Here is a 24,980-nt window from a genome sequence, read left to right on the forward strand (position 1 = left end):
GACTACCTGCTAGCATCTGTAGCTAGAGTTTTCCTGCCTGGTGCACAGTCAGGACAAATCTCTTTCACCTGCCAGTCCCACAGCCGCTCAGACCCAACCAAGTAAACACAGAGACTTACATTGCTTACAAACTGTATGGCCGTGGCAGGCTTCTTGCTAACTGTTATTACAGCTTAAATTAATCCATTTCCATTGGATTAATTTAAGCCACATGGCTCGTGGCTTACCGGCATCTTCACATGCTGTTTGTCATCATGGCGGCTGGCAGTGTCTCTCTCACTCAGCCTTCCACTTCCAAGCTTTATTCTCCTCCTTGTCCCGCCTATACTTCCTGCCTAGCCAACGGCCAATCAGTGTTTTATTGACCAATCAGCAACACATTTGCCATACAGAACATCCCACAGCAAGCATCTGCCCCATGGCCCAATTTTTACAAACCATGAGACATTCTCATTCCAATTCCATGTATGGTCTATTCTTCAAGGTCGCAAAGACAAGTGTGGGGACCATAAAATTAGTCAGTGTAGGCTGCTGCCAACACCTTGATGAGTACTGTGTCCATCCCATTTTGAGACCTCAAGATTATTCTTCAGGCTTCACATCCACTTCTTTTGCCTCTGTACCTGGATGAAAGAGAGAGGAAATACACAGACGATCTCTCTCTCTCTCTCTCTCTCTCTCTCTCTCTCTCTCTCTCTCTCACACACACACACACACACACACACAGACACACACACACTTCTTTGATTGGTTTTGATTTTGAGTTTAGGGGTTTTGTTTACAGACAAGATTCTTGCCATGTAGTACTTGCTAGCCTGATACTCACTATGTAGCCCAGCCTGGCTTCAAACTCATCATAAGGCTCATACAACATATTGTGTCATACAACATGTTGTGAGTCCAACATTATAGGCTTTTAAAATCATTTTAAGTTTGGTAATCCACAAGATTGAACTCAGTGTCTAATGTGTTAGGGAGGTCATTTAAGCTATATCCTCTCAACCCTGCCCCCTTGTGTGGTGGTATTTTATATTAATAAATAAAGTTGCCTGGGGTCAGAGCTATTAGAGCCATAGCAAGTGCGTGGCAGTGGTGGTGCACGCCTTTAAGGACCTGGAGGGCGGTACATACAGGCAGTGACGAGGCAGTCACATGATTGGGTTTACAACCAATCAGAAGCCAGAACAGAGAGACTATAGAGACAGACACACAGGAAGGAGGGCTCCTCATTCGGAGAGCTCTCTTGGCTGAGGAGGATCGCTGAATCAGAAAGGGTGAGGCTCTTGGCTCTGACCTTTTGGCTTTCTTCTCTGAATCGGCTCTGTGTTTTCTGTCTGATAAAACCGTTGGCTACATCTACACGGAATTACATCTACATTTGGCGCCCAACATGACAAGAATCTGTTAAAAACCACTTAACTGCTAAGCTGGATTCATACCTCGGACACTAGGTGGCTGTTTTGAAATTCCCTCGGATTTGTACGGTTCTACGAGGACTTGGTTATCCAATTTTTGTTTGTTTGTTTGTTTGTTTGTTTGTTTTTGTTTTGTTTTGTTTTGTTTTGTTTTTGAGACAGGGTTTCTCTGTGTAGCTTTGCGCCTTTCCTGGAACTCAATTGGTAGCCCAGGCTGGCCTCGAACTCACAGAGATCCGCCTGGCTCTGCCTCCCGAGTGCTGAGATTAAAGGCGTGCGCCACCACCACCGGCGGTTATCCAATATTTTAAAGGAAACTATTTAAAGAGAAATTTTTTTCCACATTTAAAAAAAAAGAGAATGGGTTTTCTGTGTTCATTAGAAGAAAATTGGGCTTTGTTTGCAATTTTAGACAGTCTAACAATGGAACAGTTATATGAGAAGATTAATGTTGATAGAATTATGCATTTTATTACTATATTTATTCTTATTTTACTATTTAAGAAGATAGTCAATTTAAGTGCCAGGGTGACAGCTTTAGAAAAACTTGATACACTTGTAAAAACTCAGACAGAAGAAACTAACAGTGAAGTTGCTTCAGGATTGGATCATAGGGTTACAGAAAGAAAGCCTGTTTTCACACAGTCACCCTTAGTTTGTCCAGTAACCATACAGCAGTTGCCTGATCAAATGACTACACAAAATATTTGGGCTCCAATCGAAATGTTAGATTTACGAAGGTTTAAGGAGGCAATAGTATCTTATGGCATGCATTCCCCATATGTAAAGCAAATGTTAAACTCTTGGTCAACATATAATAGGATTGTACCACAGGATTGGCGGGAGCTGGCAAAAGCTGCTCTGGAACCCAGTCAAAGGCTTCAGTGGCTAACTTGGTTCAAGGATGAAGGTAAAAACATAGAAAAACAGTGGAGGGATAAAGGAATACAAGTTTGCCAGGATCAGCTTATGGGAGAAGGTCAATATGCTTCAGCACCAGCACAATGTTTATATGATGTCCAAACCCTAATTTTATGTCGAACAGCTGCCTTGAATGCATGGGACAGAGTTGAGGAACCAGGAAAAAAAACTGAGTCATTTACAAAGGTTACACAAGGCCCAAAAGAATCTTGCACAGATTTCTTACAAAGACTGGCTTTAGCAGTAAAGAGAATGGTGCCGGATTCAGAAGCTGGTAAGATAATAATTGAATCTTTGGCCTTTGAGAATGCGAATACAGCACACAAAACAATAATCAGGCCGTTAAAGGCAAGATCTGCACCTTTGGAAGATTGGATTAGAGACACGGTTAATGTTGAAACTCATGAGCATGATGATATGTGGGTAGGAGAAGCAATTTCAAGAGGTTTGAGGAATGTTAGATGTTTTGGATGTGGAAGGCAAGGACATTTGAAAAGGGACTGTAAACAGGTCATTCCTAGAAACAATGTTTACTCAAGGAACAATGACAACAGAATGCCCCTTCCTTCTGGAGTATGCAGAGGGTGTGGTAAGGGAAAACACTGGACCAATGAATGTAGATCAACAAGGGACAGACAGGGTAATCCTTTGCCTCAATCTTTGGGAAACTCCCAGAGGGGCCTCATGCAGGCCCCAATAGCAAATCCAGTTCAAACCTTTCCTGCAGTCGTAGAGGAAACCCCTACTCAGAGCAATTAAATAACCAAATGCCTATTGGAATAAGTCATGCTGCTCAGGATGATGAAACAGAGAGAATAGAAAATTCAGGAGAAAACATAAAGAAAATTTTTTGGCAAACTTCTATTAATGAACAAAGACCAAAATTATCGATAAAAATAAATGGGGTTTTGTTGTCTGGTCTGGTAGACACAGGTGCGGACGTTACCATAATTGCACCAGAATTTTGGCATCCAACTTGGCCTCTTCAGGAGGTAAACGTTCAACTGTTAGGAATTGGGACATTATCTCAGGTGAAACAGTGCAAGATGGCTCGAATGTATAGGTCCAGAAGGACAGAGAGGAAAATTGAAACCATATGTAGCTAACATAGCTATGAACTTGTGGGGTCGAGACTTGTTACAACCATGGAATACTCAGATTAACATCCTTCCAATCTCAGAAACAAATCATAAACTAGCACATGTTTCTGAGAGAAATATTAGAAGGCGATTTTCTGAATGGTCACCAACCATCCATGTTATACAAGAACAGGGCACAACAACCGATGATCTTCGAAAGACATCAACAGCTCTACCTTTAAAATGGTTGACAGACAAGCCTGTATGGGTCCAGCAATGGCCTTTAACAACAGAGAAACTCCAGGATTTAGAAGAGCTGGTAGAAGAACAGTTAAATGCTCAGCATATTGAGGAATCAACCAGCCCTTGGAATTCTCCTGTATTTGTTATTAAAAAGAAATCGGGTAAATGGAGAATGGTAACAAATCTTAGAGCAATTAACAAAGTAATTCAGCCAATGAGCTCTTCACAATCTGGAATTTCTTTGCCTACTCTGTTACCAAAAGGATGGCCTCTCATAGTTATTGATTTAAAAGACTGTTTCTTTTCAATACCCTTACAAGAAAAAGACAGAGAAAGACTTGCTTTCACAGTGCCTACTTATAATAATTCTCAACCGGTTAAAAGATTTCAATGGAGGGTCCTCCCACAGGGAATGTTGAATAGCCCAACTCTGTGCCAATATTTTGTACAACAGCCATTAGAAGTGATACGTAAAAAATTTCCTAAATCTATAATTTATCATTATATGGATGATATTTTACTAGCTGACTCAAATGCAGATACTTTAGAAAGAATGTTTGAAGGAGTAAAGAAAATTTTGCCTTGCTGGGGATTACAAATTGCTCCTGAAAAGATACAAAGAGGAGATTCTATTAATTATTTAGGATATAAAATAGAGCTACAAAAAATTAGACCCCAAAAGGTGCAAATTGGGAGAGATAGACTACAGACTCTTAATGACTTTCAAAGATTATTTGGAGATATTTCTCATCTAAGAACTATTGTTGGGGTAAAAAATGATGAACTGCATAATTTGTTCACAACCTTAGAAGGTGACAAGGACTTAAATAGTACAAGAGAATTATCACCTGAAGCTGAGAAAGAATTGGCCTTGGTAGAAAAGAAAGTACATGAAGGACACGTGAATCGTATTGATCCAAAGCTGGATTGCATTTTGGTTATTTTACCTTCTAGACATTCTCCTACAGGAATATTAATGCAAAGGGAAGATATTATATTAGAATGGATATTTTTACCAAATAAACCAAATAAAAAATTAAAAACTTATGTGGAAAAAATCTCTGACTTGATTTGGAAAGGAAAATTGAGACTTTGTCAATTAGCAGGAATAGACCCAGCAGAAATTGTCATACCTTTAACTAAGGAGGACATTGAAAAATTATGGACAGAAAGTGAACCTTGGCAAACAGCTTGCAGTAATTTTTTGGGAGAAATTAACAGCAAATATCCCAAAAGCGATAGAATTGATCTTATAAAGAGAGCTGATTGGATCTTGCCTCGAAGTGTATGGGAAAAGCCCATATCTGGAGTTTGTACATTTTATAAAGATGCCAACAAACAAGGAAAGGCAGGTTACAAATCAGAAAATTTAAGTAAAGTGGTTCAAAGTCCTTATAATTCAGTTCAAAAATCAGAATTGTATGCTATTCTGTTGGTATTAATGGATTTTTCAGAACCTCTCAACATAGTAACTGACTCTCAGTATGCTGAAAGAGTAGTATTACATATTGAGACTGCAGAATTTATCCGTGATGCTTCATAATTGACTTCACTATTTATTCAATTACAAGATACAATCACGAAAAGGAATCATCCTTTATATATAACTCACATTCGATCCCATACTGGTCTGCCAGGCCCTCTAGCACAAGGCAATGATGAGATTGATAAATTATTGATAGGAAATGTGCTGGAGGTCTCAAAATTTCATAAAAAACATCATGTCAATAGTAAAGGTTTAAAAAAGGATTTTTCCATAACCTGGCAACAAGCCAAAGAAATAGTAAAGAAATGTCCTACTTGTTCCTTCTACAGTGAAATGCCATTACCAGCAGGATGTAACCCAAAAGGTACTCAAAGGAATGAAATCTGGCAGATGGACGTGTTTCACTTTGCAGAATTTGGAAAACTGAAATATGTACACCACACTATCGATACTTATTCAAGATTTCAGTGGGCAACTGCTTTGAGTTCTGAAAAAGCTGATTCTGTAATTACTCATTTGCTAGAAGTTATGGCTATCATGGGTATACCTGCACAAATCAAAACTGATAATGCGCCATCATATGTCTCTGTTAAAATGATACAGTTTTTTGCTTATTACAATATAAAGCATATTACAGGTATACCACATAATCCTACAGGTCAAGCAGTTATAGAAAGATCAAACAGAACTCTAAAGGATATGCTAAATAAACAGAAAGGGGTAACAAAAATCCCCAGAAATAGACTGCATAATGCTCTATTAACTTTGAATTTTCTTAATGCCAATGAGAAAGGAACAACAGCTGCAGAGAGACATTGGATAATAGAAAAAACTACAGAATTAAATCAGCCTATATACTTTAAGGATGTGCTGACCTCAGAATGGAAACCAGGGTATGTGTTACGTTGGGGACGAGGTTTTGCTTTTGTTTCTACAGGAGAAGATAAGTTGTGGGTACCATCAAAATTGATAAAGGTTCGATTTGAACAAGAGAAACCTCTTAATTAGAGGAGGTGATAGTTCATCAACCAACATGAACATCCAATTTAAACTAATTTATACCAGTAACACATGTCTTTTCATTTAATCAGATAGTAACTTGCCAAAAAGGAACATCCCCAAAAATTAGTCTTGGGGAAAGGTTTTTGTTTTTGTCTTTTAGGAGAATGGAGGTTAAGGAATCTGAAGAATACTGGACAAATGAGACAACTGATCAGCTTTGAACTACAAGGTGCTCAGAGTAATTTTGAGATGACTAGCTGAGATGATCCAGTCTCAAAGACTACTTGAATAAGGACTTGAGATGAACCCTGAACTTTGGCATTATACACAGACTGGATAATGAAGGATATGGTTACCTTTCCTAGAATTTGACAATTAACCTAAAATTTTTCTTTCAGGATAAAGATAACTTCGCCCATACCCAGTAGGAAGCAATTTTAAGAATACGACGCCCACATTCCCAAAGAGGTGGTGTGGGGCAGGTGGTTTTTTGATCTTTTTAATGGGTTTTGGGTCTGGGATAATTTTCGTTGTTTAGGGGGTTGGTTACAAGTTGTTGTCAAGGGTTAGGAAAAAAGGCTAAGCAAAGGAGATTAGATTTAAGGTTCTTATTTAAAAAAGAAAGAAAGAAGAAGAAAAAGACAATTACTAGTTTTAAGTATTTTACATTGGATTGGATTGTTTTATACTGTATACAAGTTATATATATTGGAATTAATATTGTTAGAAAATGCTATATGTATATTTCTAATTGTACTTATACCGTTCATTTAACAATGCAATTTTCTGATCCTTGAATGTTATTATTACCAACTATTAGGATATAAAGAAATGAAAGTTAGTTATAGTTGAAGATTAGTTAGTTATAGTTGAAAGTTAGTTAGTTATAGTTGAAGATTAGTTAGTTATAGTTGAAGATTAATTAGGATAGAAAGTGAATTAGATACATTTTGGACTTAACAAAATAAGATAAATAATGAAATTATTTTCTCTGTATTTGTCAAATACAAATGGACTAGAAATTATTTAGACATTGTATATAGTTATTGTACTTTTGTATGTAGTTTTTCTTTTGTTAGTTATAACCTTTTTCTTTTTTTTCTTTTTATTAAATTAGAAAAGGGAAAATATGGTGGTATTTTATATTAATAAATAAAGTTGCATGGTGTCAGAGCTATTAGAGCCATAGCAAGTGCGTGGCAGTGGTGGTGGACGCCTTTAAGGACCTGGAGGGCGGTACATACAGGCAGTGACGAGGCAGTCACATGATTGGGTTTACAACCAATCTGAAGCCAGAACAGAGAGACTATAGAGACAGACACACAGGAAGGAGGGCTCCTCTTTCGGAGAGCTCTCTTGGCTGAGGAGGATCCCTGAATCAGAAAGGGTGAGGCTCTTGGCTCTGACCTTTTGGCTTTCTTCTCTGAATCGGCTCTGTGTTTTCTGTCTGATAAAACCATTGGCTACATCTACACTGAATTACACCTACACCCTTGCCTTGGCTGGTGATAGAGGTTTTGCATAGGGGCTTACTTGTCCTGAGTACATGATACCACTCACCTCTGTCCCCAAAACAATCTTTTAGTTTAGTTTTGTTTTTATGACAAGGTCTATCTCTATGGCCCTGGCTTGCCTGGGATGCTCTGTGTGAACAATGTTGACCTCACTCTTCCAGTAATCTTTTGGTTTCTGTCTTCTGAGGGCTGGGATTGCAGGCCTGTGGTGATATATTGTGTACCCTAATAAAATTTGCCTGAAGATCAGAGAACAGAACAAGCCACTAGATTAAACATAGAAGCCAGGCAGTGGTGGCACACACTTTTAATCCTAGCACTCAGGAGGCAGAAATCCATCTGGATCACTGTGCGTTCAAAGCCACCCTGGACTGCATGAGATTGATTCAGTCCAGGAGAGAAACAGAGTCAGGCACTGGTGGCATACACCTTTAATCCCAGTACTTTGGAAGCACACATGTCTTTAATGACTGGGCAGAGAAAGGTATATAAGGTGTGAGGAGACAGGAGAAAAAAAGCTTTTTCAGGCTTAGGAGTCCTAGAAGATGTAGCAGTGGCTTGTTCCTTTGTCTCCTAAACTTCAGGCAAAGTTTTTAGGGTACACAAAATGTTACCACACAGGCCTACACCACAACACTTGATATTTCTTGTCAGGGACCAGCCCCGACTTGTCAAAGAGTTCTTGAATGGAGGAATGAGGAAACTGAGAAATAGTAGGAAGAAATATAGATGAAGATGAAGAAAAAGAGACACAGCATAGCTTCAGGAGGGCCCTGGGTCAATACCTAGTTGCCTCGAGTTTATTTCTAATGGGCTTTTTATACACCAGCAAGGGGAGAGGCAAAAGACCTCCCTCTTTCAAGGTCAAGGTACAAAGTACAAACAAGTATAGACCCTTCCTTAATTCTCTAGACACCTGGTAACCACGTCTTACAACAAAGCATCTTGTAATTAGGCCTTAAAGCATAAGACACCTGGTAACCATGCATTTGACCAAAGCATCCTATTATGTAGCCTTGGAGAGCAACATAAACTCTGACTTTCTGACCTTGAGTCAAAATAGAAACAAATCACAAGTTGGAATCTTTGTGGGTTCCCATAATTTCTTTTTCACTTTTTTTCCTCCTTGGGCACTGCTGGAGATAAATCCCAGGGCCTTGCTCAAGCTAAGCAAGCTCACTGTTACTGAGATATACCCTCCCTCAACTCTCATGCTGAGAAGTTTATCTAAAGGAAATCATAGCCTTCAAAACTGTCTCACAATTCTAGACCCTGTGACATTTCCTTGTTTGTCTTCCAGTCAAGAAGGAAAACTCTACAAGTTCCCTTATCTCCCAAAAGTCCAGAACCACCAAAGAAGAACCAGGGATCTCTGACCCCTTTTCAACATGTTCATCAACTTGACTAAACTTGTGCCAATAGAAAAAATGTTACCAACCATGGTCCTCTAGTTTGGTCTTAAAAGCATCATTCACAAGCTGGACACAGCGGCACATACCTGTAGTCCCTTTTCAGGAGGCTGAGGAGGAAAAACTATTGCAAAGTTCAAAAAGGACTGCTCTACATTGTGAGTTCTGGGCTAGCCAGGAATGAGACTTTGTTTCCAAAAATAAAGAATAATAAAAAGGAAGAATTTATAAACCAGTAGCATCTGTTCTATGAGCTGCATCCATGTCAGGGTATGCTCTCCAAGCCTACTATGTTCCTTTAAAATCCTTACTATTCTCCTGAAATTCCTTAATCTCCTATGTAGGTAGATATATCTAAGTTCTGGACTGTACTGGGCTAGTAAAATCAAAAACAGTGATTTCCCCCCACCACTCATATTAATGACTTTGTATGCCTTAGAAATAAAATTTTAAAACAGAAGAGACCAGAAGATACACTACATGGACCATTGTTGTATCATCTTTTCCCTCCCCTTTTCTACCTCCATTCAACATCAGACCAAGAAAAATCAATACTATTGGTGGCTTGATTGCTTGTGAGGGGAAAATATTGAGGGACTGTTGTAGATGTAACCAACTGTCTTATTAAATAAGAAACACAGAGCCGATTCAGAGAAGAAAGCCAAGAGGTCAGAACTAAGAGCCTTACCCTTCCTGCTTCAGCCAAGAGAGCTCTCCGAAAGGGACCAACTTCCTGTGTGTATGTCTTTATATAGTCTAGCTCTTCTGCCTTCTCATTGGTTGTAAACCCAAACATATGACTGCCTCGTCACTGCCTGTCTGAAGAGTCTTCCAGGTCTTCTATGGTGGGTATTGAGATTAAAGGCGTGTGTCTCCAATGCTGGCTGTATCCTTGAACACACAGAGATCTACCTAGCTCTGTCTACCAAGTGCTGGGATTAAAGGTGTGTGCCACCACCGCCATGCTCTTGCTATGGCTCTAATAGCTCTGACCCCCGGGCAACTTTATTAATTGACATACAATTAAAAATCACATTTCAGTACAAATAAAATACCACCATATTTTCCCTTTTCTATTTTAATAAAAATAGAAAAAAAGAAAAAGGTTATAAGAAAAAGGTTATAACTAACAAAAGAAAAACTATATACAAAAGTACAATAACTATATACAATGTATACAAGTAATAAATACCTAAACAATGTCTAGTCCATTTTTATTTGACAAATTCAGAGAAAATAATTCCGTTATCCATCCTATTTTGGTAAGTCCAAAATGTATCTAATTCACTTTCTATTCTAATTAATCTTCAACTATAAATAACCTTCAACTATAACTAACTAATCTTTAACTCCCTCAGAGACCCAAGAAGGAAATAATATTAGCTAACAAAAATAAAAACAGAAAGTGCATGCAAGCAACTTCCAAAAAATTTGTGAGTTGACAGAAACAGCCAGCTGCCTGGACAGTCACTTGAGGTTTCTCTGCAGTGCTGGGGTATCATCTTCAGCCTATAGGCTTAGTGTATCCAACAGATTCATTTGTGAAGTAGGATGTACACGAGGTCAACAATTCAACCTCACATTGGGTGAGAGCAGTCCATGTACCAGAAACACCTGAAGTCCACTAGTGTCCTGTCATGATTCAGGATTTTAAATTCTGGAAATTGTTGATGGTTTTTTAATTGAGCTGTCCATTCTTCTTGGGGTGTATATATGGCTTCATCTCGGCATTCCGTTCTTCTCCACATCCCTCTATCAAATGCCAGTCTACTATTGAGAGGTGTGAGCTTAGTTACTCTTAAAGAATAACTGTTTCAGCTGCTGTTCCATAGCACATCAGAAGTCATTGGCCCACTGCCTGTTCAGCTGCCTTCGAAGAAAAGGGCACTGTACCTTTCCTGGATCCAAGTATCAATGGTATGGTGTACATATTTCAATTTTCCAAATTCTGCAAAGTGAAACACGTCCATTCCTTTGAGTACCCTTTGGGTTACATCCTGCTGGTAATGGTGTTTGACTGTAGAAGGAACAAGTAGGACATTTCTTTACTATTTCTTTGGCTTGTTGCCAGGTTATGGAAAAATCCTTTTTTTAAACCTTTACTATTGACATGAGGTTTTTTTTATGAATTTCTGAGGCCTCCAGCACATTTCCTATCAATAATTTATCAATCTCATCATTGCCTTGTGCTAGAGGGTCTGGCAGACCAGTATGGGATCGGATGTGAGTTATATGTAAAGGATGACTCCTTTTTCTGATTGTATCTTGTAATTAAATAAATAGTGAAGTTAATTCTGAAGCATCAGGGATAAATTCTGCAGTCTCAATATGTAATACTACTCTTTCAGCATACTGAGAGTCAGTTACTATGTTGAGAGCTTCTGAAAAATTCATTAATACCAACAGAATAGCATACAATTCTGATTTTTGAACTGAATGATAAGGACTTTGAACCACTTTACTTAAATTTTCTGATTTGTAACCTGCCTTTCCTTGTTTGTTGGCATCTGTATAAAATGTACAAACTCCAGATATGGGCTTTTCCTGTATAATTTGAGGCAAGATCCAATCAGCTCTCTTTATAAGATCAATTCTATTGCTCTTGGGATATTTGCTGTTAATTTCTCCCAAAAAATTACTGCAAGCTGTTTGCCAAGGTTCACTTTCTGTCCATAATTTTTCAATGTCCTCCTTAGTTAAAGGTATGACAATTTCTGCTGGGTCTATTCCTGCTAATTGACAAAGTCTCAATTTTCCTTTCCAAATCAAGTCAGAGATTTTTCCACATAAATTTTTAATTTTTTATTTGGTTTATTTGGTAAAAATATTCATTCCAATATAATATCTTCCCTCTGCATTAATATTCCTTTAGGAGAATGCCTAGAAGGTAAAATAACCAAAATGCAATCCAGCTTCGGATTAATACGATCCACGTGTCCTTCATGTACTTTCTTTTCTACCAAGGCCAATTCTTTCTCAGCTTCAGGTGATAATTCTCTTGTACTATTTAAGTCCTTGTCACCTTCTAAGGTTTTGAACAAATTATTCAGTTCATCATTTTTTATCCCAACAATAGTTCGTAGATGAGAAATGTCTCCAAATAATCATTGAAAGTCATTAAAAGTCTGTAGTCTATCTTTCCTAATATGCACCTTTTGGGGTCTAATTTGTTGTAGCTCTATTTTATATCCTAAATAATTAATAGAATCTCCTCTTTGTATCTTTTCAGGAGCAATTTGTAATCCCCAGCAAGGCAAAATTTTCTTTACTTCTTCAAACATTCTTTCTAAAGTATCTGCATTTGAGTCAGCTAGTAAAATATCATCCATACAATGATAAATTATAGATTTAGGAAATTTTTTACGTATCACTTCTAATGGCTGTTGTACAAAATATTGACAAAGAGTTGGGCTATTCAACATTCCCTGTGGGAGGACCCTCCATTGAAATCTTTTAACCGGTTGAGAATTATTATAAGTACGCACTGTGAAAGCAAATCTTTCTCTGTCTTTTTCTTGTAACGGTATTGAAAAGAAACAGTCTTTTAAATCAATAACTATGAGAGGCCATCCTTTTGGTAACAGAGTAGGCAAAGGAATTCCAGATTGTAAAGAGCCCATTGGCTGAAATACTTTGTTAATTGCTCTAAGGTCTGTTACCATTCTCCACTTATCAGATTTCTTCTTAATAACAAATACAGGAGAATTCCAAGGGCTGGTTGATTCCTCAATATGCTGAGCATTTAACTGTTCTTCTACCAGCTCTTCTAAATCCTGGAGTTTCTCTGTTGTTAAAGGCCATTGCTGGACCCATACAAGCTTGTCTGTTAACCATTTTAAAGGCAGAGCTGTTGATGTCTTTGGAAGATCATCAGTTGTTGTGCCCTGTTCTTGTATAATATGGATGGCTGGTAGCCACTCAGAATAATGCCTTCTAATATTTCTCTCAGAAACACGTGATAGTTTATGATTTGTTTCTGAGATTGGAGAGATGTTAATCTGAGTATTCCATGGTTGCAACAAGTCTCGACCCCACAGGTTCATAGCTATGTTAGCTACATATGGTTTCAATTTTCCTCTCTATCCTTCTGGACCTATACATTCGAGTCATCTTGCACTCTGTTTCACCTGAGATAATGTCCCAATTCCTAACAGTTGAACGTTTACCTCCTGAAGAGGCCAAGTTGGATGCCAAAATTCTGGTGCAATTATGGTAACATCCGCACCTGTGTCTACCAGACCAGACAACAAAACACCATTTATTTTTATGGATAATTTTGGTCTTTGTTCATTAATAGAAGTTTGCCAAAAAATTTTCTTTATGTTTTCTCCTGAATTTTCTATTCTCTCTGTTTCATCATCCTGACCACCATGGTTTATTCCAATAGGCATTTGATTATTTAATTGCTCTGAGTGGGGGTTTCCTCTATGACTGCAGGAAAGGTTTGAACTGGATTTGCTATTGGGGCCTGCATGAGGCCCCTCTGGGAGTTTCCCAAAAACTGAGGCAAAGGATTACCCTGTCTGTCCCTTGTTGATCTACATTCGTTGGTCCAGTGTCTTCCCTTACCACACCCTCTGCATACTCCAGAAGGAAGGGGCATTCTGCTGTGGGATGGTCTGTATGTCAAGTGTGTTGCTGATTGGTCAGTAAATAAATCACTGATTGGCCATTGGCTAGGCAGGAAGTATAGGCGGGACAAGGAGAAGAATTCTGGGAAGTGGAAGGCTGAGAGGGAGACACTGCCAGCCGCCACCATGACAAGCCGCATGTGACGATCCCGGTAAGCCACGAGCCATGTGGCAAGGTATAGATTTATAGAAATGGATTAATTTAAGATGTAAGAAGAGTTAGCAAGAAGCCTGCCACAGCCATACAGTTTGTAAGCAATATAAGTCTCTGTGTTTATTTGGTTGGGTCTGAGTGGCTGTGGGACTGGCGGGTGAGAGAGATTTGTCCTGACTGTGGGCCAGGCAGGAAAACTCTAGCTACAGCATTCTGTTGCCATTGTTCCTTCAAGAAATACTGTTTCTAGGAATGACCTGTTTACAGTCCCTTTTCAAATGTCCTTGCTTTCCACATCCAAAACACCTAACATTCTTCAAACCTTTTGAAATTGCTTCTCCTACCCACATATCATCATGCTCATGAGTTTCAACATTAACCGTGTCCCTAATCCAATCTTCCAAAGGTGCAGATCTTGCCTTTAACAGCCTGATTATTGTTTTGCATGATGCATTTGCATTCTCAAAGATCAAAGATTCAATTATTATCTTACCAGCTTCTGAATCCGGCACCATTCTCTTTACTGCTGAAGCCAGTCTTTGTAAGAAATCTGTGCAAGATTCTTTTGGGCCTTGTGTAACCTTTGTAAATGACTCAGTTTTTTTTCCTGGTTCCTCAACTCCGTCCCATGCATTCAAGGCGGCTGTTCGACATAAAGTTAGGGTTTGGACATCATATAAACATTGTGCTGGTGCTGAAGCATATTGACCTTCTCCCATAAGCTGATCCTGGCAGACTTGTATTCCTTTATCCCTCCACTGTTTTTCTATGTTTTTACCTTCATCCTTGAACCAAGTTAGCCACTGAAGCCTTTGACTGGGTTCCAGAACAGCTTGTGCCAGCTCCCGCCAGTACTGTGGTACAATCCTATTATATGTTGACCAAGAGTTTAACATTTGCTTTACATATGGGGAATGCATGCCATAAGATACTATTGCCTCCTTAAACCTTCGTAAATCTAACATTTCAATTGGAGCCCAAATATTTTGTGTAGTCATTTGATCAGGCAACTATTGTATAGTTACTGGGCAAATTAAGGGTGACTGTGTGAAAACAGGCTTTCTTTCTGCAACCCTATGATCCAATCTTGAAGCAACTTCACTGTTAGTTTCTTCTGTCTGAGTTTTTACAGGTTTAACAAGTTTTTCTAAAGCTGTCACCATGGCACTTAAATTGACTATCTTTTTATATAATAAAATGAGGATAAGCATAGTAATAAAATGCATAATTCGATCAACATTAATCTTCTCATATAGCTGTTTCATTGTCAGACTGCCTAAAATTGCAAACAAAGCCCAATTTTCTTCCAATGTACACAGAAAACCCATTTTTTTAATGTGGAAAAAAAATTCTCTTTTAAATAATTTCCTTTAAAATATCTGATATGTTAAGTGACTTACCAAGTTCACGTAGAACAGTACAAATCTGAGGGAATTTCAAAACAGCCACCTAGTGTCTGAGGTGTGAATCCAGAGAGAGAGAGAGAGACAGAGAGACAGAGAGAGAGAGAGAGAGAGCACGCAAATGTAGCCACAAGTTCTGCCCAAGAGCTTGAATCCAGCCACGTGTTCCCGCTTGAGCCTAGTCAAGCCTTGGCTCTGGCCACCTTAAGCTCCAACCACGTGCGTTGGCTTTACAAGCTTTGGCAGGGCAGGCCTGAGTTGTTTGTAGCACAGGCTTTAAGCAAGTAACTCAAGGTTAGTCCGGCCTGAGGCCAAGCCGACCTGGGCCCGGGCTAGGGAGCAGGCCACCCTGGCGGAAAACCAGACTTGCTGGCCACCCAGGCGGGAAACAGGACCTGCTGCCAAGCCAAGTTAAGTGGTTTTTAATGGATTCTTATCACGTTGGGTGCCAAATGTAGATGAAACCAACCGTCTTATTAAATAAGAAACACAGAGCTGATTCAGAGAAGAAAGCCAAGAGGTCAGAGCTAAGAGCCTCACCCTTCCTGCTTCAGCGATCCTCTTCAGTCAAGAGAGCTCTCTGAAAAGAGGGGCCTACTTCCTGTGTGTATGTCTTTATATAGTCTAGCTGTTCTGCCTTCTCATTGGTTGTAAACCCAAACACATGACTGCCTGTCACTGCCTGTATGTCCAGCCCTCCAGGTCCTCTGTGGTATTGAGATTAAAGGCGTGTGCCACCACTGCCACGCACTTGCTATGGCTCTAATAGCTCTGACCCCCAGGCAACTTTATTTATTAACATACAATTAAAATCACATTTCAGTACAAGTAAAATACCACCACAACATCCAGTCAGGAACCACCACCCAACTCTGCCCCAATTGCTGGCCAGCAGAGAAAATACCCGAGGCCAGGCTCCCCCACCAAAACCCTCCATTGGACCCTGCATTCTACAAGACCCGCACCCTGCCCCAATACCAATCTGCCCGCGATCCCAATAACTTCCTGAGAAACAGAATCTGCCAGCTCTCACTGGACCAAGAGAGGCTTCCTGAGACACAGAATCCACCAGCTCTGACTGGACAAAGAGCCTGATAAGACCAAGAGCAACTCCCTGAGTCACAAAATCAGCTAGTTTGGACTGGGCCAAGTGCAGCTCTCTGAGATTCAGAATATGCCAGCTCCAATTAGATCAAGAGCTAAGATTGGACCCAAAGGAGCCCTCTGAGACACAGACACAACAAGCACAGAGTGGACCAATAGCAGCTCGCTCAGACACAGGCACCTCTTGCACCTATTAGAGGAAGAGACAGGCAGGCTTGAATGCAAAAATACATACAACAACATAAAGAGCAATATGGCATCACCAGAACCTAGCCCTCCTCCAACAATAAGGCCAGAACAACACATCATAGAAGAAGCAGAAGAAAGTAACCTTAAAAATAGCTTCATGAAGATGCTAGAGGCCTTTCAAGAAAATTGAAAAATTCCCTTAAGGAAACTGAGGAAAAGACAAACAAAAAAATTGGAAGAAATCAATAAAGAAATTGAGGAAAAGACAAACAAAAAATTAGAAGAAATCAATAAATACCTTGAAGAAAGCCAAGAAAACCATGAAAAAGCAATTAAACAGGTGAGGGAAACAGTTCAAGACCTGAAAATTGAAATAGAAACAATGAAAAAGAAACAAACAGAGGGAATGTTGGAAATAGAACATCTGAGTAAAAAAAAAAACAGGAACTACAGATGCAAGCATAACCAACAGAATACAAGAGATAGAAGAGAGACTCTCTGACATAGATGATACAATAAAGGAAATAGATTTCTCAGTCAAAGAAAACATTAAAGCCAAAATAGTTGTAACCCAAAATGTTCAGAAAATCTGGGACACCATGAAAAGGCCAAACCTAAGAATAATAGGGATAGAAAAAAGAGAAGAATACCAACTCAAAGGCACACAAAATATATTCAACAAAATTATGGAGGAAAACTTTCCCAACTTAAAGAAGGAAATGCCTATGAAAAGATACAAGAAGCTTATAGAACACCAAATAGACTAGACCCCCCAAAAAAGTCCCCTCACCACATAATAATTAAACAACTAATCATACGGAATAAAGAAAGAATATTAAGAGCAGCTAAGGAAAAAGGCCAAGTGACCTATAAAGGCAGACCCATCAGAATAACACCCGACTTCTCAATGGAGACTTTGAAAGCCAGAAGGTCCTGGACAGACATAATACAGATACTAGGAGACCTCGGATGCCAGCCCAGACTACTGTACCCAGCAAAACTATCAATCACCATAGATGGAGTGAACAAGATATTCCAAGACAAAACCAGATTTAAACAATACCTATCCACAAATCCAGCCCTACAGAAAGCACTAGAAGGAAAATTCCAACCTAAGGATGTCAGATACACCCACGAAAACACAGGCAATAGATAACCCCACAGTAGTAAATCCCAAAGAAGAGAAATACACACACACTACCATCAAAAGATAACAGGAATTAACAATTACTGGTCACTATTATCCATTAATATCAATGGACTTAATTCACCTATAAAAAGACACAAGCTAACAGAATGGATACAAAAGCAGGACCCATCTTTCTGCTGCATACAAGAAACACACCTCCTCTTCAAAGACAGACACTACCTCAGAATAAAAGGCTGGGAAAAGACTTTCCAATCAAATGAATTTAAGAAGCAAGCTGGAGTAGCTATCCTAATGTCTAATAAAATAGACTTCAAACTAAAATCAATTGAAAGAGATCAGGAAGGACATTACATACTGATCACAGGAAAGATCCACCAAGATGAAGTTTCAATTCTGAACATTTATGCCCCAAATACAAGAGCACCCACATATGTAAAAGAAACATTACTAAAGTTTATATCACACATAAAATCCTACACATTAATAGTAAGAGACTTCAAACACCCCACTCTCACAACAGAACAGATCTGCCAGACCAAAACTTAACAGAGAAATAAGGGACCTAACTGATGTTATGACTCAAATGGACTTAATTGATATCTACAGAACATTCCACCCTAACAAAAAAGAATACACCTTCTTCTCAGCACCCCATGGAACTTTTTCTAAAATCAAGCACATACTCAGTCACAAAGCAAATCTCAACAGATACAAAAAAAAATTGGAACAACCTGCTATATACTATTGGTCCACCATGGCTTAAAGTTAGATTTCAACAACAACAAAAATTACAGAAAGCCTACAATCTCATGAAAACTGAATAATGCTCAACTGAATCACCAATGGGTCAAGGAAGAAATAAAGAAATTAAAGACTTCCTAGAGATCAATGAAAATGAATATACTACATACCCAAACTTAAGGGACACTATGAAAGCAGTGCTAAGAGGAAAATTCATAGCACTAAATGCCCACATAAAGAAGTTGGCGAAATCTCACCCTAGTGACTTAACAGTACACCTGAAAGTTCTAGAACAAGAAGAAGCAAAGCCACCCAAGAGGAATAGATGCCAGGAAATAATCAAATTGAGAGCTGAAATCAATAAAATAGAAAAAAGAGAACAATACAGAGAATCAATGAAACAAAGAGTTGGTTCTTTAACAATATCAGCAAGATAGACAAGCCCTTATCCAGACTAACCAAAAGGCAGAAAGAGAGCATCCAAATTAACAAAATCAGAAATGAAAAGGGAGATATAATAACTGGCAATGAGGAAATACAGATAATCATCAGGTCATACTTCAAAAAACTATACTCCACAAAACTGGAAAATCTAAAATAAGTGGACAATTTTCTGGATAAGTTCCACATACCAAAGTTAAATCAAGACCAGATAAACTATTTAAATAGGCCAATAATCTCTAAGGAAATAGAAACAGTCATTAAAAGTCTCCCAATCAAAAAGTCCAGGACCAGATGGTTTCAGTGCAGAATTCTACCAGATTTTCAAAGAAGAGTTAATACAAATACTCTTCAAATTGTTCCACACAATAGAAACAGAAGGAAAGTTATCAAACTCCTTTTATGGACCTACAGCTACTCTGATTCCCAAGCTACACAAAAATGCAACAAAGAGAATTACAGACCTATCTGCCTCATAAACACTGCTGCAAAAATACTCAATAAAATATTGGCAAATAGACTCCAAGAACACATAAAAAAAATTATCCACCAAGATCAAGTAGGCTTCATTCCAGAGATGAAAGGTTGGTTCAACATACGAACGTCTGTCAATGTAATACAATACATAAACAAACTGAAAGAAAAAAAACACATAATCATTTCATTTGATGCTGAAAAGGCCTTGACAAAATCAAACACCACTTCATGATAAAGGTCTTGGAGAGATCAAGAATACAGGGAACATACCTAAACATAATAAAGGCAATTTACAGCAAGCCAACAGCCAACATCAAAGTAAATGGAGAGAAACTCAAAGCGATTCCACTAAAATCAGGAACAAGACAAGACTTCCACTCTCTCCATATTTATTCAATTTATACTTGAAGTTCTAGCTAGAGCAATAAGACAATAAAAGGAAATCAAGGGGATACAAATTGGAAAGGAAGGAGTCAAACTTTCACTATTTGCAGACAATATGATTGTATATATAAGTGACCCCAAAAATTCTACCAGGGAACTCCTACAGCTGATAAACACATTCAGTAATGTGGCAGGATACAAGATTAACTAAAAAAAATCAGTAGCCCTCCTATATACAAATGATAAATGGGCTGAGAAAGAAATCAGAGAAACATCACCCCTTACAATAGCCACAAATAATATAAAATACCTTGGGATAACTATAACTAACCAAGTGAAAGACCTCTATGACAAGAACTTTAAATTTCTGAAGAAAGAAATTGAAGAAGATGTCAGAAAATGGAAAGATCTCCCATGCTCATGGATAGGTAGAATTAACATAGTAAAAATGGCAATCGTACCAAAAGCTATCTACAGATTTAATGCAATCCCCATCAAAGTCCCAACACAACTGTACACAGAACTTGAAAGAACAATACTCAACTTCATTTGGAAAAACAAAAAACTCAGGATACCTAAAAGAATCCTGTACAACAATACCACCTCTGGAGGCATCACCATCCCTGATATCAAGTGCTACTATAGAACTATAGTAATAAAAACAGCTTGGTATTGGCATAAAAATCAACATGTGGACGAATGGAATCAAATTGAAGATACTGACATTAACCCACACACTTATGAACACCTCATTTTTTACAAAGAAGCCAAAACTGTACAATTTGAAAAAAGAAAACATCTTCAACAAATGGTGCTGGCATAACTGGATGTCAACATGTAGAAGATTAAAAATAGATCCATTATCTATCACTGTGCACAAAACTTAAGTCCAAGTGGATCAAAGTCAAAGACCTCAACATAAATCCAGTTATTCTGAACCTGATAGAAGGGAAAGTAGGAAGTAGTCTTGAATGAATTGGCACTGGAGATCACTTCCTAAATATAACACCAGTAGCACAGACACTGAGAGCAACAATTAATAAATGGGACCTCTTGAAACTGAGAAGCTTTTGTAGGGCAAAGGACACAGTAAATAAGTCAAAATGACAGCCTATAGAATGGGAAAAGATCTTCATCAACCCCACATCTGACAGAGGGCTGATATTCAAGATATATGAAGAACTCAAGAAATTAGACATCAAAATACCCAACAGTCTAATTAAAAAATGGGCTATAGAGCTAAACAGAGAATTCTCAACAGAAGAAGCTCAAATGGCTGAAAGACATTTAAGGAATTGCTCAACATCCTTAATCATCAGAGAAATGCAAATCAATACGACTCTGAGATATCATTTTACACCTGTCAGAATGGCTAAGATCAAAAACACTGAAGACAGCTTGTGTTGGAGAGGATGTGGAGCAGGGAGAACACTCCTCCACTGTTGGTGGAAATACAAACTTGTGCAGCCACTTTGGAAATCAGTATGGAGGTTTCTCAGAAAATCGGGAATCAATTTCCCTCAAGATCCAGCTATACCACTCTTGGGCATATACCCAAGGAACGCTCAATCATACTACAAGGACACATGTTCAACTATGATCATAGCAGCATCATTTGTAATAGCCAGAACCTGAAAACAACCTAGATGCTCCTCAACTGAAGAATAGATAAAGAAAATGTGGTACATATACACAATGGAGTACTACTCAGCAAAGAAAAACAATGGCATCATGAGGTCTGCAGGCAAATGGATGGAACCAGAAAATATCCTGAATGAGGTAACCCAGACTCAGAAAGACAAACATGGTATATACTCACTCATAAGTGGATACTAGATTTAAAGCAAAGGATAACCAGACTGCAAATCACAGCTCCAGGGAGGCTAGCTAGTAAGGAGGACCCTAGTAAAGACACAGGGATTGCCCAGCAATGGAGAAATGGATAAGATCTACAGGAGCTAATTGGGGGTGAGGGGGGTAATGGAGGGCAAGTGTCGGGGGAAAGAGAGATTAAGGGAGCGGGAGGTTCGAGCTGGATCAGGAACAGAGTAGGAGAACAAGGAAAGAGATACCATGATAAATGAAGACACCATGGGAATAAGGTGAAGCAGAGTGCTAGGGAGATCCCCAGAAATCCACAAAGATACCTCCACTATAGACTAGTGGCAATGGTTGAGAGAGTACCTGAGCTGACCTACTCTGGTGATTGGATGGCCGAACACCCTAACTGTCATGACAGAACCCTCATCCATTGACTCATGGAAGCAGATGCAGAGATCCATGGCTGGGTCCGAGGCTGAGCTCCAGGAGTCCAATCAACGAGAGAGAGGGGGGAATCAATGAGCAAGACATATCGAGACCATAATTGGAAAAATTACAGAGACAACTAGCTAAACTAGTGGGAACACATGAACTGTGGACCAATAGGAGCCCCCATGGTACTGGACTAGGCCCTCTGGATAAGTAGACAGTTATTTGGCTTGAATTGTTTAGGGGGACCCCAGGCAGTGGGATCAGGACCTGTCCCTAATGCATGAGCTGGCTTTTTGGAACCTAATGCCTATGGTGAGACACTTTGCACAGCCTTGGTGAATGGAGGAGGGGCTTGGACCTGCCTCAATTGAATGTACCAGGCTCTGCTAACTCCCCATGGGATACCTTGCCTTGGAGGAGGTAGGAATGGGGGGTGGGTTGGGGGGCAGGGGGGGTAGACAGGGGAATCTGAGGTTGATATGTAAAATAAATAGAAAATCTCTTAAGAAAAAAAAGAAAAGAAGACAATAAATTTAGCAACATATTAAAATGAAAAAAAAAGATGAGACTGCAAGGAAGATTTAAGAAAATTCAGTAATGAAAAAAAAAAAACAGTGACCCATTGCCAACGTATTCTGTTAGCTGAGATAAATGTCATTGCCATGAGGACAGAAGTAGTGTTTTCTGGGCTCAGGTATTGAGCTATGGGCGAAACAATCCTTAAACCCCGGGGTACATTCTCAGGTTGGCACAAATAAATGAGTTAGACCCTCCCTGAGGACTAGCTTTCATAGTTCAGGAAGGTGCTATGCAAGTTTCCAAGGGAGAAAAACAACCAGTGGTCCTTTCTAGCTATGACACCTATAGACCACAATGACCAGCACAACATAACATCCCTAAGGGTACAATAATGACACTCATATTGTAACAATAGCTGTTTTCTAACAAGACTTATGGCCAACTCAATAGGAGGAAAATCATGCCTTATACTAATAACCTACCCATCTATGTACAGCTAGAAAGGTCATAGAGGAGAACCTACTACTCTCACTTTACTTATCCAGCATAATTCATAACCACACACTAAAAGCTTATACTTATACCCACAGAGAAGTATAGCTCTCACCCCTTGTCTTAGGGTTTCTCTTGCTGAGATAAAACACCATGACCAAAAGCAACTTGTGGAGGAAGGGTTTATTTCATTTTGCAGCTTGTAGTCCATCTTACAGGGTAGGAACTTAAGGCAGGAACCTGGATGTAGGAACTGATGCAGGGGACATGGAGTTGTGCTCTTTACTGGCTTCCTTCTCACAGCTTGTTCAGCCTGCTTTCTTATGGTATCCAGGACCACTAGCCCAGGAGTGGCACCACCCACCATTAGCTGGGCCCTCCCACATCAATTATCAATGAAGAAAATGTCCTACAGGCTTGCCCACAGGCCAATCTAGTGGGAGCATTTTCTCAACTGAGGTTCTTCGCAAATACTCTAGCTTGTGTCAAGTTGGCATAAAACTAGCAAACATACTCCTCATCAATAAACTTTTCTTCGCAATAGGCAGAGACTAGTACAGAAAACTACAACAGGTCAAAATGCAAAGAACAGCTGATTGGGGAATGTCCAGACCTGATTGAAACGTCTACAACAAAACTCCTACACCTAAGGCTCAGGGGACATCAAGGCAGACTGGGCAGAAAGACTCAGTCAGAGGGCTAGGAAATATGCTGTGAGATCATGTCTACTAGAAATGACAGGGAAACCTCACCCATGATATCTCATCAATAGATTCGCCTAAACAAGACCTGAACAAGTACACCACCAGTAGATATATTAACATAGAAGAGGGAAATTTCATGGGGTCCTACCCCTAGGCAAAGAACTACAAGTAATTAAGGAATGTTGAGAGAAGGAGAAATAGTCAGACCCAAAGATAAGCTCCTGAGTTGGTTATCCAATACCAAAGGATAGTCCTGAAATAATATACATACCAGTGAAATAATACACACACCAGTTACACTAAATGGACGGAGTAGGTTGGATTTATATATTTAGAGGTGTGTGTGTGTGTGTGTGTGTGTGTGTGTGTGTGTGTGTTAACAACAATTAGAGAAAAAAGAAACCATGAATTCAAGAGGGAGCAATGGAGGTTACACAGGAGGGGTTTTGGAGGGAGGAGAGGAAAGGGGGAAATTATAGAAGCACATTTTAACTTTTAAAAATGTTTTAAAGAAATGGCTTAGGTACTGTCAGGACTGAAGAAAAAGATTGAAAGAACCCTGAAACCCAGAAGAAAGGAAGCCCAGTTTTATCCCTGTTGTGACCCCTAAGAAGGCTCACAGGCAGCGTGACCAGGCAGGTGTTTCCTGACTTCCTCAAAAAGCCTCAGTGCACTTACAGACAAGGATGGGCCTGGGGCACTGTCTAGCATCCTGGTGAGGGCTGTGGGCCTCTAGAGATTCTGGTTTTTCCTTTAGTGTGAATTATGGAATGTAGCATCCAGTAAATTTCATCTGGGCGAGTCGGGGTGGGGGGTGGAGGTGAGAACCTTATTCTGAGGTCCTCATTTCAGATCTGCAGAGCACAGAGAATCTGAGCATTTAGAAGTAAGGTGATAGCTTAAGTAGCAGTAGAAAAGCCTCACTCTGGGAGGCTGGCTCTTTTCTGAAGAGAAACAGAGGAGGCGTGGATCTAGGGGAGGGGAGGGGGACTGGGAGGAATGAAGGAAGGGGAAACCGAGGACGGGATGTGTTGTATGAGAAAGGGATATTTTTAAGCCTTGCTCTAGTTAGAGGAACCCCTAATAATACACATGTTCCTCTGTGATTAGTCTGGAATCAAAGTGGAACAACTTGTACAAAAAAAAAAAAAAATAGTAATAAGCCTTCTGCTTCCACCACATGGCTTGAGTGTTTTTCTGGGGTCCTCTGAGAAGAAATGGAACCAAGATCTGTGTGAAAACGAGACCCTGGGGGGTAAGTTGAGAAAC

At 39.4% G+C, this 24,980-nt stretch overlaps 1 long non-coding RNA gene across 1 annotated transcript in view; it reads right to left on the reverse strand.

The window, feature by feature from the left end:
- Positions 1-291: 291 nt before the first annotated feature.
- LOC131899810 (uncharacterized) overlaps positions 292-24,980 on the reverse strand; it is a 43,215-nt gene continuing 18,526 nt past the window's right edge. Inside the window, exon 3 of the long non-coding RNA XR_009376129.1 lies at positions 292-623. This is a non-coding gene — a long non-coding RNA (uncharacterized LOC131899810). The remainder of the gene's footprint in view (positions 624-24,980) is intronic.

The sequence above is a fragment of the Peromyscus eremicus genome, chromosome X (genome assembly GCF_949786415.1).
Source record: "Peromyscus eremicus chromosome X, PerEre_H2_v1, whole genome shotgun sequence".
Taxonomy (NCBI): domain Eukaryota; kingdom Metazoa; phylum Chordata; class Mammalia; order Rodentia; family Cricetidae; genus Peromyscus; species Peromyscus eremicus.